At 38.6% G+C, this 14,919-nt stretch overlaps 1 protein-coding gene across 1 annotated transcript in view; it reads right to left on the bottom strand.

The window, feature by feature from the left end:
• The window catches only part of LOC104658001 (putative trace amine-associated receptor 3), a 38,433-nt gene extending 24,047 nt beyond the window's left edge, over nucleotides 1-14,386 (bottom strand). Inside the window, exon 1 of the mRNA XM_010357895.2 lies at nucleotides 14,332-14,386. The gene's annotated coding sequence lies outside the window, so the exon portion shown is untranslated. The remainder of the gene's footprint in view (nucleotides 1-14,331) is intronic.
• Between the last annotated feature and the right edge of the window lie 533 nt (nucleotides 14,387-14,919).

Below are 14,919 nucleotides of genomic sequence, written 5' to 3'. Positions count from 1 at the left end.
GTTGACTAGGAGTGGTGACAGAGGGCATCCTTGTCTTGTGCCAGTTTTCAAAGTAAATACTTCCAATCTTTGCCCACTCAGTATGATATCAGCTATGGGTTTGTCATACATAGTTCTTAGTATTTTGAGATATGTTCCATCAATACCTAGTTTCTTGAGTGTTCTTAGCATGAAGGGGTGTTGAATTTTATCAAAGTCCTTTACATCTATTGAGATAATCATGTGATTTTTGTCATAGGTTCTGTTTATGTGATGGATTAAGTTTATTGATTTGCATATGTTGATTCATCTTTGCATCCCAGGGATGAAGACGACCTGATTGTAATGGATAAGGTTTTTGATGGGCTGCTGGATTCGGTTTGCCAGTATTTTATTAAGGATTTTCATATCGATGTTCATCAGAGATATTGGCCTGAAATTTTCTTTTTTTGTTGTGTCTCTGCCATGTTTCAATATCAGGATGATGCTGGCCTCATAAAATGAGTTAGGGAGGAGTCCTTCTTTTTTTATTGATTCAGAAAGAATCATACCAGCTCCTCTTTCTACCTCTGTTAGAATTCAGCTGTGAATCTGTCTGGACCTGGGCTTTTTTTGGTTGGTAGGTTATTATTTTTTTTTTTTTTTTTTTTTTTTTTTTTTTTTCTGAGACGGAGTCTTGCTCTGTCGCCCGGGCTGGAGTGCAGTGGCCGGATCTCAGCTCACTGCAAGCTCCGCCTCCCGGGTTTACGCCATTCTCCTGCCTCAGCCTCCCAAGTAGCTGGGACTACAGGCGCCCGCCACCTCGCCCGGCTAGCTTTTTGTATTTTTTAGTAGAGACGGGGTTTCACCGTGTTAGCCAGGATGGTCTCGATCTCCTGACCTCGTGATCCGCCCGTCTCGGCCTCCCAAAGTGCTGGGATTACAGGCTTGAGCCACCGCGCCCGGCCGGTTGGTAGGTTATTAATTACTGCCTCAATTTTAGAACTTGTTATTGGTCTACTCAGGGATTCTATTTCTTCCTGGTTTAGTTTTGGGAGGGTGTGTGTGTCCAGGAATCTATTCAATTCTTCTAGATTTTCTAGTTTATTTGCATAGAGGTGTTTATAGTATTCTCTGATGGTAGTTTGTATTTCTGTGGGATCACTGGTGATACCTCCTTTGTCATTTTTTATTGTGTCTATTTGATTCCTCTCTCTTTTCTTTTTTATTAGTCTGGCTAGAGGTCTATTTTATCAATCTTTTCAAAAAACCACCTCCTGGATTCTTTGATTTTTTGAAGGGTTTTTTTTGTGTCTCTATCTCCTTCAGTTCTTCTCTGATCTTAGTTATTTCTTGTCTTCTGCTAGCTTTTGAATTTGTTTGCTCTTGCTTCTCCAGTTATTATAATTATGATGTTAGGGTGTTGATTTTAGATCTTTCTCACTTTCTCCTGTGGGCATTTAGTGCTATAAATTTCCCTCTAAACACTGCTTTAGCTGTGTCCCAGAGATTCTGGTGCATTGTGTCTTTGCTCTCATTGGTTTCAAAGAACTTATTTATTTCTGCCTTAATTTCATTATTTATCCATTAGTCATTCAGGAGCAGGTTGTTCAGTTTTCACATAGTTGTATGGTTTTGAGTGAGTTTCTTAATCCTGAGTTCTAATTTCATTGCACTGTGATCTGAGAGACTGTTCTATGTTGCTTTACATTTGCGGAAGAGTGTTTTACTTCATGTTACATGGTCAATTTTAGAATAAGTGCTATGTGGTGCTGAGAAGAATGTATATTCTGTTGATTTGTGATGCAGAGTTCTGTATTAGGTCTGCTGAGTCCAGAGCTGAGTTCAAGTCCTGAATATCCTTGTTTGTTTTCTGTCTTGTTGATCTGTCTAATATTGATGGTGGGGTGTTAGAGTCTCCCACTATTATTGTGTGGGAGTCTAAGTCTCTTTGTAGGTCTCTAAAAACTTATTTTATGAATCTGGGTACTCCTGTATTGGGTGCATATATATTTAGGATAGTTAGCTCTTCTTGTTTCATTGATCCCTTTACCAAAAGGTAATACCCTCCATTGTCTTTTTTGTTCTTTGTTGGTTTGAAATCTGTTTTATCAGAGATTAGGATTGCAACCACTGCTGCTTTTTTTTTTTTTTTTTTTTTTTTTTTTTTTTTTTTTTTTTTTGCTTGCTTTCCATTTGCTAGGTAAATATTCCTCCATCTTTTTATTTTGAGCCTATGTGTGTCTTTGCATGTGAGTTGTGTCTCCTGAATACAGCACACTGATGGTTCTTGACTCTTTATCCAATTTGTCAGTCTGTGTCTTTTAACTGGGGGCATTTAGCCCATTTACATTTAAGGTTAATATTGTTATGTTTGAATTCGATCCTGTTATCATGATGCTAGCTGGTTATTTTGCCCAGTAGTTGATACAGTTTCTTCCTAGTATTGTTGGTCTTTATATTTTGGTATGTTTTTGCAGTGGCTGGTACCAGCTTTTTCTCTCCATGTTTAATGCTTCCTTCAGGAGCTCTCATACGGCAGTGCTGGTGGTGACAAAATCCCTCAGCATTTGCTTGTCTGTAAAGGATTTTATTTCTCCTTTGCTTATGAAGCTTATTTTGACTGGATATGAAACTGTGTGTTGAACATTCTTTTCTTTAAGAAAGTTGAATATTGGCACCCACTCTCTTCTGGCTTATAAGGTTCCTGCAGAGAAATCTGCTGATGGCTATCCCTTGGTTGGTAACCTGACCTTTCTCTCTTGATGCACTTAACATTTTTTTTATTTGTTTCAACCTTGGTGAATCTGACGATTATGTGTCTCAGGGTTGCTCTTCTTAAGGAGTGTCCTAGTAGTATTCTCTGTATTTCCTGAATTTGAATGTAGGCCTGTCTTGCTAGGTTAGGGAAGTTCTCCTGCATAATATCCTAAAGTGTGTTTTCCAACTTGGTTCCATTCTCCCCGTCACTTTCAGGTACACCAGTCCAACATAGGTTTGGTCTTTTCACATAGTCCCATATTTCTTGGAGACTTTGTTTATTCTTTTTCATTCTTTTTTCTCTAATCTTGTCTTCATGCTTTATTTCATTAAGTTGATCTTCAATCTCTGATATCCTTTCTTCTGCTTGATTGATTCAGCTATCAATACTTGTTTATGTTTCATGAAGTTCTCATGCTGTATTTTACAGCTCCATCAGGTCATTTATGTTCTTCTCTAAATTGGTTATTCTAGTTAGCAGTTCTTGTAACCTTTTATCAAGTTTCTTAGCTTCCTTCCTTTGGGTTAGAACAAGCTCCTTTAGCTCAGAGGAGTTTGTTATTACCCACCTTCTAAACCTACTTCTGTCAATTCATCAAACTCATTCCCCATCCAGTTTTGTTCCCTTGCTGGTAAGGAGCTACGATCCTTTGAAGGAGAGGAGGCATTCCAGTTTTTTGAATTTTCAGCCTTTTTGTGCTGGTTTTTCCTCATGTTCATGGATTTATCTACCTTTGATCTTTGATGCTGAGCACCTTTGGATGGGGTTTTTGCCTGGGCATCCTTTCTGCTGATGTTGATGTTATTGCTTTCTGTTTGTTAGTTTTTCTTATAACAGTCAGGCCTCTTTTCTGCAAGTCTGCTTGAGTTTGCTGGGGGTCTGCTCCAGACCCTTTTGCCTGGGTATCACCAGCAGAGGCTGCAGAACAGCAAACATCGCTGCCTGCTCCTTTCTCTGGAAGCTTTGTCCCAGAGGGGCACTCACCAGATGCCAGCCAGAGCTCTCCTGTATGAAGTGTCTCAGTCAGGAAGCACCGGGTTCTGGGACCCACTTGAGGAAGCAGTCTGTCCCTTAGCAGAGGTCAAGTGCTGTGCTGGGAGATTCATCAGAGCTGGCAGGTAGGAACGTTTAAGTCTGCTGAGGCTGTTCCCACAGCTGCCCCTTCCCCCAGGTGCTCTGTCCCAGGGAGATCAGAGTTTTATCTGTAAGCCTGTGACTGGGGCTGCTGCCTTTCTGTCAGAGATGTCCTGCCCAGAGAGGAGGAATCTAGAGAGGTAGGCTGACTACAGCAGTTTTGCAGTGCTGTGGTGGGCTCAGCCCAGTGCGAACTTCCCAGTGGCTTTGTTTACACTGTGAGGGGAAAACAGCCTACTCAAGCCTCAGAAATGGCAGAAGCCCCTTCCCACACCAAGCTCGAGTGTCCCAGAACAACTTCAGACTGTGTGCTGCCAGCAAGAATTTCAAGCCAGTGGATCTTAGCTTGCTGGCCTCCATGGGGGTGGGACCCTCTGAGCAAGACCACTTGACTCCCTGGCTTCTGGCTTCAGCCCCCTATCCATGGGAGTGCACAGTTCTGTCTAGCTGGCGTTCCAGGTGCCACTGGGATCCAAAACACAAACAAACAAAAAACCCTCCTGCAACTAGCTTGGTGTCTGCCCCAACGGCCACCCAGTTTGTGCTTGAAACCCAGGGCCCTTGTGGTGTAGGCACCCAAGCAAATCTCCTGGTCTGCAGGTTGCAAAAACCATGGGAAAAGCATAGGATCTGGGCCAGATAGCACGGTCCCTCATGGCACCCTCCCTCACAGCTTCCCTTGGCTGGGGGGAGGAGTTCCCTTGACCCCTTGTGCTTCCTGAGTAAGGCGACGCCCCACCCTGCTTCAGTTCGCCCTCTGTGGGTTGCACCTGCTGTCTAACCAGTCCCAATGAGATGAACCAGGTACCTCATTTGAAAATGCAGAAATCACCTGCCTTCTGCATTGGTCTTTCTGGGAGCCACAGACCAGAACTCTTCCTATTCAGCAATATTGCCCGGAACCGGCAAACATTAGTAAGATTTTTTTTTTTTTTTTTTTTTCTATTGAGGCAGAGTCTCCCTCGTCGCCCAGGCTGGAGTGCAGTGGCGGGATCTCGGCTCACTGCAAGCTCCGCCTCCCGGGTTCACGCCATTCTCCTGCCTCAGTCTCCAGAGCAGCTGGGACTACAGGCACCCACCACCATGCCCAGCTAATTTTTTGTATTTTTAGTAGGGATGGGGTTTCACCGTGTTAGCCAGGATGGTCTCAATCTCCTTACCTCGTGATCCGCCCACCTCAGCCTCCCAAAGTGCTGGGATTACAGGCATGAGCCACCGCTCCCCGCCTTAAATTTTTTTTTTTTTTTTTTTGAGACAGAATCTCGCTCTGTCCCCCAGGCTGGAGTGCAGTGGCGTGATTTTGGCTCACTGCAATCTCCGCTTCTGGGCTCACCCCATTCTCCTGCCTCAGCCTCCCGAGTAGCTGGGACTACAGGCACCTGCCACCACGCCTGGCTAATTTTTTTTTTTTTTTGCATTTTTAGTAGAGACGGGGTTTCACTGTGTTAGCCAGGATGGTCTCGATCTCCTGACCTCATGATCTGCCCGCCTAGGCCTCCCAAAGTGCTGAGATTACAGGTATGAGCCACAGCGCCTGGCCTAGTAAGATTTTAAATAAGCTACACCTGAGCAAAATCTGTAAAACATTGTATGAAGCAACTGCAGGAAACACACATTTCGAGTGTAAACAAAATATTCACAAAATTCATAAAAATGTTGAAATATAAACTAAAGTCTCAACTAAAATCATTTCTATCATGTTCTCTGAGCATGAAGCAAGAAGGTAAAAATAGGTCAACAAAAAGGTAACTGGAAATATTCCCTATCTGTGGATATAAAAAAACACATCCTTCTAAACAACTCATTAACTAAAGAAAGAACCAAACATTAAATTAGATTTTACTTTGAACTGGAAAACGAATAATTTATTAAGGTTTGAAAAAGGCAGCCAAAGCAGAACTTTAGAGGGATAATTTTTCCCTCAAATTGCTCATGCTAGAAAAGAAAAAAGACTTAAAATTAACTCAATAATCATTCAAATTAAGAAGTTAGAAAAAGAACAGTGTAGAACCCAAAGAAACAAGAGGAAAGAAGAGTTGGAGCAATGATTGACACAGAAAACCAACACAATAGAAAGGATCAACAAAGCCTGGAACTTAGAAGATTAAGAAAGATAGGTTGTGGTGAGGGAAGATAAACAAACTCAGAAGTTAAAAACATGGCATATCTACATACTTAGCAAATATTTAAAAAGCAATAAGAAAATGTGTTGAACAACTTTTGCTGATACACTTGATAACCTATGTGAAACTGACAAATCCTGGGAAAAATGAATTTGGCGCAAACTGACTCAAGAAGAAATGGAAGATAGTCTGTGGTTCAACAGCATGTATTTCTATAAGAAAAACGTGTTCATATCTAATTGCTATGTAGGAGAATGATCTCAGTATAATTCAGAATGATTTGTTGGTTCTTATATGATTTTCCCCAACACATTCATGTTTTCAAGTGATTATGCTAAACCTCACAATTGAAAAAAATGCCTTGACAGTATATGGAGACCTTATTGAAGTTCGAGCAGTTGCTGCTTTGGTGGCCATGAAAATTGCCAAAGTTTCTACAGCATTAAGCTGTCTGGTGAAGCTGAGAATTGAGATGGAAAAGCTGTGAAGTCATTTCCTCCAGCGTCGAAAAATTTTTTGATTGATAATGAATGGCACTCCATAGGCTAAGTTTTCAATTTTAATGTTTTTAACTAAATTGATCTCTGTGGAAATTAAGTGCACGCGCGGACCCACAATTTAAAGGAACAAATGTGAGCTCTAGGCTCCAAGATATTGACTATGAAGCTGAGTGCAAATGCCCACAGATATTCAGTCTGCTAGTCTTTTTGTAAGGCTTCTCATTGCTTTTGTTAGGTCCCTGGTTCCAGTGCTACAGTGCTACACAGTACTTGGGTGATCTGCCATTAATCCTATTTTCCATCAACTCTATTATTCTTTGTGCACAATATTAAGGACATTAGTTTTTCAGGTACCTGCACATTATGTCAAAGTAAGTAGTCCTTGACCATTACAAAGGAATTAGTCGTTTTAAGTATTCCTATGAAGAAAACTCCATGTCATGTCCAGGAGGTTTCAATGGCAAGCTCTACTGAATATTCAAGGAACAAATAATTCCTGTCTTACACCAACTATTCGGGACACCGAGAATGGTTAACTTGCCAATTGATTTTATGAAGATAGCATAAACTAGATACAAATCCTGACAAGAATGTACAAGACAGAAAAATTAAAGTTTAATCTTACCTATATATGCAACAGTAATAGAGTTCCAAGTTACTTGAAAAAAAGAAAAGATAAATTATACCTACATTGGTCTACCCCAGGGACATAAGCATAGTTTGATTTTTTGACATAAAGACATTACTTAAAGTAATCTATCACAATATCAAATTAAGAGAGAACAATCATTTACTTATCTCAACAGACACATGGCAAAATTCAAACCTATTTACGATTTTAAAAAACCCTCTTGGCAAACTAGGAAAACATGGCAATTTACCTGATGAAGGGTATCTATAAAAACAAATAAAAAGCATTTTAGCAAATATGTTATGTAATGATGAAACATTAAAAGTATTTCCTTGAAGATGAGAAACAAGTCTAGAGAACCCTCTAAAGCAGGGGTTTCCAAATCTTTTGGCTTTTCTGGGCCACACTGGAAGAAGAATTGTTTTGGGCAACACGTAAAATACACTAACACTAATGATACCAATGAGCTGAAAAAAAAAAGAACGCAAAAAAAACCTCATCATGTTTTAAGAAAGTTTACAAACTTGTATTGGGCCACATTCAAAGCTATCCTGGGCTGCAGGTTGAACAAGCTTGCTCTAAAGCCATTTCAATTTCTTGCTTTTGCTGGAGACCCTAGCCAGTGTAGTAAAGCTAGAAGAAAATTTGCAAAGATTAGAAAAATGAAAAAAAATTGTTATGATTGACAAATGATATGAATGTCTGTATAAAATATCCAAGTATGCATATCCATTTTTAGAGTTAATACGAGAGATTAGCAAGGTTGCCAGTTAGGAATATTAAAATACATGTAACAAACCTTCATGTGTACACCCCAACCTAAAATAAAAGTTTTTAAAAAATTAAAATACAGAAATATATTGCTTTTCTGTCTAGCGACAAGAAAGGACTCAAAATGGTAATTTGTAAAATACAAATTATCTTTACAACATAATCAAAAAATAGAAAAAGTACCTTTAAAGACAGATGTACCAGTTGTTTATGGAAAAATTTTAAAATTTTATCAAAAGACATAAACAAACACCTAAAGAAGGATTAAAAGAATCACTGTGGTAAAGATGTTAATTTTCCCCAAATTCATCTATAGATTTAATGCACTCTCTATCAAAATCTCAGAGGATATATGTGTGTATGTATGTTATCTGACAAGTTGTCCCCAAAATTTATAAGGAGTTACAAAAGGTTACATAAAGCTAAATTCTTCAGATGAAGAAATAAACAAAGAAGAGGAAAAGAAGAGAAAATAGAGTGAAGGAATTTTTCATTTTTTTTGAGACGGAGTCTCCCTCTGTCACCCAGGCTGGAGTGCAGTGGTGCAATCTCAGCTCACTTCAAGCTCCTCTTCCCGGGTTCGCACTATTCTCCTGCCTCAGCCTCCCAGATAGCTGGGACTACAGGTGCCTGCCACCAGGCCTGGCTAAGTATTATTATTATTATTTTTTATTTTTAGTAGAGACAGGGTTTCACTGTGTTAGTCAGGATGGTCTTGAACTCCTGACTTCGTGATTGGCCCGCCTTGGCCTCCCAAAGTGCTGGGAATGAAGGTGTGAGCCAGTGCGCCTGGCAGGAATTTTTCTTAGCCTTATTTCAAGGCTTAAGTTAGAGGTATTTGTAAAGCAATAAATAAATTGATAAATGGATCCTTTAAGGAACCTAAACACTCTCCCACCCGGTGTGTATAATAACTTATATTAATTATAAATTATAATAAATTATATTGCCAACATACATGTTGGCAATATAAAAATCTACACACACGTATGTATGTGTGTATATAAATTTAATTTATTATAGTACCAACAGCAGGTTAAAGGGGAAAAGTTAGACTTTTCAATAAAAGGTGCTAGGACAATTAGTTATACAGAAATAATAAGGGAAATTAGGCCCTATCTCACATCATACACAAGAATCAATTTCAGAATTAAGGTAAGTTAAAAATCTAAATGTGAAAGGTATAACTATAAAACTCTTAGAAGACAATATAGAGAAATTTCTGTATGATCTCGTGGTAGGAAAGGATTACTTAAGTCACAAAAAGCACGAAACTTGAAGGAAAAGATTGATAAATTTGACCTCATTAGGATGAAAAAATTACGTTTAGCAAAGGTCATAATAAATGACTGAAAAAATAAGCTACTCATTGGGAAAGATATTTGTACCAAATATAATTGACAACAAGTTAACATTGGGAATATGCAGACCTAAAAATCAATAAGAAAATTTTTAAAAAAACATGATTTTTCCTAAACTGAGTGTAGGCTGCAAGGATGTTCATTGTGAGTTTCATATCTAATATTCACACTTTACATTTATTCTGTAACTTATTTTAATCTATTTATTAAAAACTACTTTTTTTTTTTTTGCCCGGGGCGCAGTGGCTCATGCCTGTAATCCGAGCACTTTGGAAGGCTGAGCTGGGCAGATCACGAGGTCAGCAGATCGAGATCATCCTGGTTAACATGGTGAAACTCCATCTCTACTAAAACACAAAAAATTAGCCGGGCCTGTGGTGTGTGCCTGCAGGCCCCAGCTACTTGGGAGGCTGAGACAGGGGAATCAGTTGAACCCGGGAGGCTGCAATTGCAGTGGGCCGAGATGGCACCACCGCACTCCAGCCTGGCAACAGAGCAAAACTCTGTCTTAAAAACAAAAACAATAACAACAACAAAGACCTGTTTTTTTGTAAGGAGAAATCATCACCATGCAATATGTTATGTACAATAATAAAACTATGCCTAAATTGCTTTTAGGTAACAGCGAAGGATACACCCTCCCCAGTCTGAATGGGATGACATCAGGAAAGCTTTAGAAAACGGTTGCACTTGAGGTAAAGCCTCAAGAACAAGTAAGTAAATTATTTGGTGAAGAGCATTCTGAACAGCTGGAACAGAATGGCCTAGGAGTTCTGAAAAGGCATTGGGGTTTTCAGGAAATTTAGGTAACTTGATATGGCTGAAATATAATACACTGGTAAGAAAGGGGCAGGAGATACAGAGACAAAACTAGGTCAGACAGATGACAGAAAATCTTTCATGCCAGCTGAGAAATGTGGACATTATGGTGTAACTCAGAAAGTAATATATAACCATTTAAGGATGTTCAACAGCAGAAAGACAAGGTCAAATTCAGGTTTTAGATGAGTCAGTGGCTACTGTGGGGAGAATGAACTAGAAGGGTGAAGACTTGAGGAATGAAAACCAGTTTGGGGATTAATCCAGAGTTCATAGAAGGGAAAGTTAAGACTTGCATGAAGATGCATTGCCCATCCTTGACTGGTGGATGGGGAGTAAGGAGAAGGAGAAGTGAAGGATTACCCCCAGGTTTTCAGCTTGAGCAATTGCAAGGAGAGTGATTCAACAGAGAACATGGGAAGAGAAGGGTGAGTAGTGAGATGATTCAGTTTAGTTCAGCACATGTGCAAAGGAGAAGACCAATTGATGGGAAAACACCAGTATATTTTATGTGGGTTGGACAGTCAAAGAAGGAAACTGGATGTCAGTAAGAATATGATCACAACAGTAAGCTTCCGAGTTTCCTACAATACATCATATAATGATATAGGATGATGTATAATGCTGTGATCTGGGCTCAGAATTGGCAGTTAGGGATATAGGTTTTAATTCTATCTCTGCACCTATGAACCAGGTACAATGACGAAGTGAATTGTAAATAATAATTATAAATCGAATTTATTGACAATGTGCTATGAATTATATGCTGTACATTATTCAAGCACATGACAAATACCTCACTTCATTGAGCAAAGGTTATCATAAGTGGCTGAAAAAAAAAAAGTGATACAAATAACTTCCATTTTGTGGGAATGAGAACTTCATTTAATTCCCATGGAAATTCCAGAGGGTTGGAGAACGTACTGGTCTTGTTCACATCTGAATCCTTAGCATCTAGCTAACACATCTATAGGCATATAATATATACACAATAAATACTAGCTATAGGAATAAATAAATAATTTATTTAATGAATATCTCTTCACAAGAACACTGAAAATTATGTATTACTTGAACCTTGAAAGCTATGTATTAAATATGAATATAAATATTACTCATATTTCTCTAGAAATAAGAAACCTGATAGTTAAAGAGGTTTAGTAAAACACTTTCTCTTGTGAAACATTGCTAGGCAGCCAGTCAACACAAGTGTTTGAAAACAAACTCAGGCCAGTATATTTCCAGGTATATCATAAGTAATGATTCTGGCTTCCTTTGTTTGTTGGTGGTAATAGAAGTGATGAAGAAGACAATTCAAATTATTTAATTACCGAGGTAATGATTGCCATTTTGCATTTCTTTTCTTTCCTTTTTTTTTTTTTTTTTTTTTTTTTTTTTAACATAGAACTAATCTGTGATCTGGCTGCACATGTTCTAATAGATCATTGTGGTAACTCCACCTCTAGTCTAATATGGTTGTAAAACACATTGTACCGTGGCGTTTCATTGTGTTCTGTTGTGTGTTTTATTTTACTGTTCCTAGTAATATAAACCATGGAAGGAAGACCAGTTGATGATCTGTATGTTCTTCCTTAATCCCAAAACTTTCTGTAATGTCCCACACTTAGGAGAAGACACAGACAAGATGAAAACTTTAAGCCATTTGGGCTTAGAGTTATCAACCCATTTCAAGCATATGAGATTGAGATCACTGTTTACAAACTCTCTGGTTGTTAAAAGTAGTCTTGAGAGGATTGCTTATAGAAGTAATTAAAGGTGTTGATTGGCTATTTACCAATGCCTACCTCAATTCATTTACAGTTTGACACTTTGAAGCTGTGATTTGGTAAACTTGAGTCCCCAGTCCAAAGAGACTCCTATAAACAGCATCTCTCTCACATTACTCTTATTTGTCAAACTTCAGAGTAAATAGAGACCAGAGGGCATCATTAACACGTCTGCTCTTTGGCTTTGATCATGATGGCAAATAATTTCACACTGTAAGTCAGTGGGGAAGTAGGTGTACTTAGTGGAGATAGGAAAACATTTATCACCAAACTTTATTTGAGGAACCAAATACCTGGGGAATTATCAGACTATTAAGGAAAGGTCAAATGTAAACCTGAGAAAGAAAACTTTAGCTGATGCAAGATACGCAAGAAAGTGACCTGTGCCTTAGTCTATCTACTTAGTTTATGTAAATGTTTATAGATTTGGCACATGAGCAAAGAGCAAGGAATTTCTTATCTGGAAGATAACAGAAGTTTCAGGAAAACCATTCAGCTAACATCATGTCTCAGCCCTGGTTGGCTGATACAGAAAATCCTTAATTAAATACTCATTTGGTTTGTCCCTTAATAAGTAATTTCAAATATTAAAATTATAAGTATACTGCGCACATTGAATAAGGTAAGCTCCTCCACCAAAAGAGGGAATAATACAGAATAAGGTCAACTTTTTTCTTAGTAGCAAAAATTTACTTGTGTTTGGCTGTGGTCTTTGTCACCAGTCTCTAGTGAATTGTGACTGTGGGTTGTTAGGAGTCCCTGGGCCTTTACTTTCCTTGATAATTGGCACTGACCATAGTCTCCCTGGTCCTTCTCAAGCCCACTATAAGACCTTGTTGCCCCAAACACCTTTCTTGCCCCTAGGGCAATTGAAAAGCTGGAATAGTGCATTCTGATATTTCATTAATAAACTTTTTTTAAACTTAGGGGGACAAATGTAGGGTTATTCAATACCTTCTACTATCACTATATTTTCGTAAATGAAAAGAGCATATTATTTCCGGAAATTTGGTAAGGACATAATCTTAGACAACAAATAGTCTATTAAATTGAGTAAGTTTTCCAATATGGAAAGCTCACCACATTGTTTTGATTTTCTCACTTTACAATTACCTGTATGAAGTTTGTCACAACCCACAGCAATCTTCATACTGAGAGGATTTGGGAATCCCTGACTTAGATGATAAAGGTACCATTAGTTTGAGAAAACATTAAAACACTGAAATCTCAAGAACTAACTTTAGAAATAAATTTTTTCCTTGCTGGTTTAAAATTATTGCATTCTAGTCAATATATCTTTATTCTCTCCCTTCCTTGAACAAATGTTCATCGAGCAGCAACCCTGTACCAAGCTCTGTGGCAGGGACGGGGAATGAATGAGGCTGCCTACAGGAGCTCATAGCCGAGGCTTCTGAGTGAAGTTTTAAACATTGTAGTCTTCATAATTCCTCTAAAATTTCAACCTACTATATACACTTAAAAGCTTAGAATTCCTTTTTATTAAAGATCTAAATCAATGGTTCTTAGAACTGCATTCATTTCAAAGAAACCAAGTCACTTATTAAAATTGCAGATTTCTAGGTCTCAATCCCATCCTCCCAGATAATTTCAATGCAGTTAGGGCTTCCAACATAGTAAAAGGCCATAAGCCAAATCTAGTTAATGGTTTCAGAATATATGTTTTAATAACTTTGCTTTTAAAATTGTATTATATTAATAAAGAATACATTTTTGCCAAAATTTAACCCATATAGGCACATTCTCTTAAATTTAATTGGGGATAAAATTATGAATCCCTACTTCCTGAGACGGGAAAGTGGGTACAGTTTGTAGCCTGACGTGGTTAGGCTTTGTGTCCCCATCCAAACCTCATCTTGAATTATTATTCCCCGTGATTCCCATGTGTCAAGGGAAAGAACAGGTAGGAGGTGATTGGATCATGGTGGCAGTGTTCCCCATGCTGTTCTCGTGATAGTGAGAGAGTTCTCTCCAGATCTGATGGTTTTATAAGTGTCTGATGGTTCCCCCTACATACACTCTTTCTCTTCTGCCACCTTGTGAAGAAGGATGTATTTGCTTCCCCTTCCGCCATGATTATAAGTTTCCCGAGGCCCCCCCAACCATGTGGAATTGTGAGTCAATTATACCTCTTTTCTTTATGAATTACCCAGTCTTGGGCAGTTCTTTTTAGTCATGTGAAAATGGACTAATACATAGCCTGACAGATTTGGGCTCAAATCCTATCTCTAACATTTATTAATTGTGTCCCCTTGGATATCTTATTATTTATTATTTATTCAGCTAAAAAACATGCAATGAGTGACTTCCTCTGTGCCAAACATGATGCTAAGTGCAGTAGTACTTAATAAATCACTGTCCCTAGCTTCTGCAATTCACTGTCTAGAGAGGGCAGAGGGCACCACAATGAATACATGCACTGACGGGGATGGGCGTGGGATATTTTGAGAGTTCAGAGAGACACTTACCTGGCCTGAGGGGATAACAGAGAGCTTCCTGGAGAGGCAATCCTCAAGATGAGCCCTTTCAGATGAGTAGATGTCAGCCAGTTACAGCGAGGGATTTGGGGGAGGCATTCCAGGCATATAGGGCTGCAGGAGCAAAAACACAAAGGAGGGAAAGTAAGGGAACTACAAAGAGAACTGGGATTTTAACCCCAGCTGACGTGGTTCCAAAGCCTGAGCATGTCCCCATATGCCAGGATGCTTCAGAGTGCTCTACCGTAGTGTGCTTCAGAGATTGCACAGAGTTTTCATGAAGCTTAATTACATTGGTAGATAATAGGTGTTTTGCAGATTGATATCAAAATATAAATTACTTTCATAACTTTACAATTTACATATTTATAGATTATGTGCTATATAATTACATATACATATACCAATAATTTCTTATATAAATTATCTTATGTGTATATATACTTGCTATATAAAATTTTTTCAAAATAAAATCCCCCCAGTTTCTCAAATAACTGACATATCACAGACTATGCACAAATGTGCCACCAGGTTACTTCCTTTTGTATAGAGCTTGAAATAGATCTTCTGCTATCCTTT

This window comes from Rhinopithecus roxellana, chromosome 4, assembly GCF_007565055.1.
Source record: "Rhinopithecus roxellana isolate Shanxi Qingling chromosome 4, ASM756505v1, whole genome shotgun sequence".
Lineage (NCBI taxonomy): Eukaryota > Metazoa > Chordata > Mammalia > Primates > Cercopithecidae > Rhinopithecus > Rhinopithecus roxellana.
The sequence above is the reverse complement of the archived record's forward strand: the minus strand, read 5'-3'. Positions and strand labels throughout refer to the sequence as shown.